The sequence below is a fragment of the Pteropus vampyrus genome, unplaced genomic scaffold (genome assembly GCF_000151845.1).
Source record: "Pteropus vampyrus isolate Shadow unplaced genomic scaffold, Pvam_2.0 Scaffold109, whole genome shotgun sequence".
NCBI classification, from domain to species: domain Eukaryota; kingdom Metazoa; phylum Chordata; class Mammalia; order Chiroptera; family Pteropodidae; genus Pteropus; species Pteropus vampyrus.
In genome coordinates this window covers 3,206,327-3,209,524 of record NW_011888890.1, presented here as the reverse complement: position 1 = coordinate 3,209,524, position 3,198 = coordinate 3,206,327, and the positions used below count along the sequence as shown (strand labels likewise).

The following is a 3,198-nucleotide window of genomic DNA, read 5'->3' as shown; positions in this document are numbered from 1 at the left end:
AGATCAGAAGGAGAACCCAGAGTGAGTTCACAGTGTTTAGCTCCCCTCCTTCACCTCCCTACAGGGCTGCAGAGAACTGGCTGCTTCCCTTATTCCTTGACTGAGGTCACAGTTGTCAGACAGCTGTCTGTCTCTACGTTCCAATAGCCTTTCTTTCCAGGTCTTGGGTTGATCACGGCATTTCTTCTCCTACTCCACTATTATTCGTCCTAAGGGGCTACCTTATTCCTCATGGTTTCTCTATATCCTCTCCACATGTTTATAAATAACTTATTTACTAAATTCTCTTCAAATTGTCCAACCTGAGTGTGATTTCTCTTTCTTGTGGGGACCCTGAACAAGACATGCATGCTTCTTTTTCTATATATTTTAATTCAGTTCATGGGACCATAAATACTCAGTCACCTAAACTAAAACCTGGGAATCATGCTCCATTTTATTCTCTCCTCACCCTCTCCCTAAATCCCACATCTAATCTCTATTAAGTCTTGCTAATTTTGCCTCCTAATGGCACTGTATTCTTTAGGATCTCATCATCTCTCCCTACTTTGTGGTACGAGTCCCCATTGAATCCCACTCAGTTTGGACAATGTGCTCATCATCAATAACACAGCCAAATGAACTCTCTAACATGAAAATCTCAGCAGGACTGTCCCTCATTTAAAACTCTTTCACACACCTCCATGCCACCAACAAGACCTACTTCCTCTGTAAGACCACATCCCATCAATCTCTGCCTTACAATTTATGCAACAAAAGCGGCAGACTCTCTGGAGTTCCAAGTTCATACCACCAACATGTTGTTTCTCATCTCTGTGCCTTTGTACTTTGCTTCCACTCACCATCTCCACCACCACTCCCACTGTCAGCCTGGCCAACTCCTGCTCATCCTACACCACTCTGTTTAGGGAGATAACTGAAGACTTCCAAAGAGCATGTCTCACATGTGCATTCACATGGCTTATTCTGGGTAAGGGCTCCCTTTCAGTGGTGTGTTCATGCCTCTCAATTGTACTTTCCATACTGTCTTTTCATTACATTTTTGTATGTCATTTCCCCGTGAAGGGTGACAGAATATGCCACCTCAAAATATACCACTTTGGCATAAGGATTATTTTGAGCTAAAAAAAAAAAGTCAATAAACAACAAATGCAAGGAAAGCACTATTACCTATCCTTTTCTTCCTGAAAGCAGAAAATAAAACTCCCATTTGGCTTTTTCACAATGGGTTTGCCACCAGAACACAGATGTCATGAAAACCACCACTGAATCTAAGCCAAAATGGGAAAGGAAAGGACTCATATCAACATCATCATCATTGGACATGTAAATTCAGGCAAGTCTACCACTATTGGCCATCTGACCTACAAATGTAGTGGGTTCGACAAAAGAATCACTGGAAATTTTGAGAAGGAGGCTGCTGAGATGGGAAAGGGCTCTTTCAAGTATGCCTGGGTCTTGGATAAATTGAAAGCTGCACATGAGCGTGGTATTACCACTGATATTCCCCGAGACCAGCAAGTATTATGTGACCATCACTGATCCCCAGGACATAGAGACTATCAAAAACATGGTTACAGTCACATCTCAGGCTGACTGTGCTGTCCTGATTGCTGCTGCTGGTGTTGGTGAATTTGAAGCAGGTATCTCCAAGAATGGCAGACCTGTGAGTATGCCCTTCTGGTCCACATACTTGAGTGTGAAACAACTAATACTTGGTTTTAGCAAAATGGATTCCACTGAGCCATCCTACACCAGAAGAGATATGAGGAAATCATGAAGGAAGTCAGCACCTGCATTAAGAAAATTGGCTACGACCCTGACATAGTGTAGCATTTGTACCAATTTTTGGTTGAAATGATGATAAGTGCTAATATGCCTTGGTTCAAGGGATGGAAAGTCACCCATAAAGTTGGCAATGCCAGTGGGAGCACACTGCTTAAAGCTATGGATTATATCCTGCCACCAACTCATCCAACTGACAAGCCATTGTGTCCGCCCATCCAGGATATCTACAGAATTGTGGTATTGGTACTGTCCCTGTGGGCTGAGTGGAAACTGGTTCTCAAACCCAGCATGGTGGTCACCTTTGCTCCAGTCAACATTACGACTGAAGTAAAGTCTGTTGAAATGCACCGTGAAGATTTGAGTGCAGCTCTTCCTGGGGACAATGTGGGCTTCAAGGTCAAAAATGTATCTTTCGAAGATGTTCAATGTGGCAATGTGGCTGGTGACAACAAAAATGACCAAGCGAAGGAAGCAGCTGACTTCATGCCTGAGGTGATTATCCTAAACCAGCAAAGCCAAATCAGTGCTGGATACACACCTGTGCTGGATTGTCACACATTGCTTGCAAATTTTCTAAGCTGAAGGAGATTGATCGTCATTTGGGGAAAAAGCGGGAAGATGCCCCCAAGTTTTTTTAAATCTGGCGATGCTGCCATTGTTGATATGGTTCCTGGCAAGCCCATGTGTGTTGAGAGCTTCTCTGATTATCCTCCGCTTCGCCATTTTGCTGTTCGTGACTTGAGACAGTTGCTGGGGTGTCATCAAACGGTGGACAAAAAGACAGGTGGAGCTGGCAAAGTCACCAAATCTCAGATGGCTAAATGAGTATTATCCCCAATACCTGCCACTCCAGTCTTAATCAGTGGTGGAAGAACAATCTCAGAACTGTTTGTCTCAATTGGTCATTTAAGTTTAATAGCAAAAGACGAGTTAATGATTAAAATGCACAGTAAAATCTTCAGAAGGAAAGGAGAATGTTTTATGGACCATTTGGTTTTGTGTGTATGTGTGTGTGTGTGTGTGTGTGTGTGTTGTGTGTGTGTATGTGTGTGGAAATTTTTATTCGTTTTTAAAATCAGTATTATTTAATGGAAATAACTTGATCAATCTATCACAGAATTTTGAGACTCGTTAAAACAAAGTTTAATGAGAAATCTGCATGTTCTTTTGGTGAACACTGTAACTTCCTATAGTACTACTTAGGTAAAAGACTTAAGAGTAGTTGCCCATAATCTATTTCTGGTGTTATGTCTGCTGAAACTCTAGAATTTGATAATTCTGGGTTAATGTTTCTTTCTGGGTGGGAACTTTGGGTTTTTTCACCTTGTCTTAAGGAGAGGAATCATCTGTTTTCACAGTAAAAAGCTATAGTAGGGGATCTTGATGCAACACTTCATACATTAGGATAGA

General features: G+C 41.9%; 1 pseudogene; it reads left to right on the top strand.

Annotated features, from left to right (window-relative positions):
• The first annotated feature begins 1,232 nt into the window (after positions 1–1,232).
• LOC105295606 lies at positions 1,233–2,613 on the top strand (annotated as a pseudogene).
• Positions 2,614–3,198: the final 585 nt, after the last annotated feature.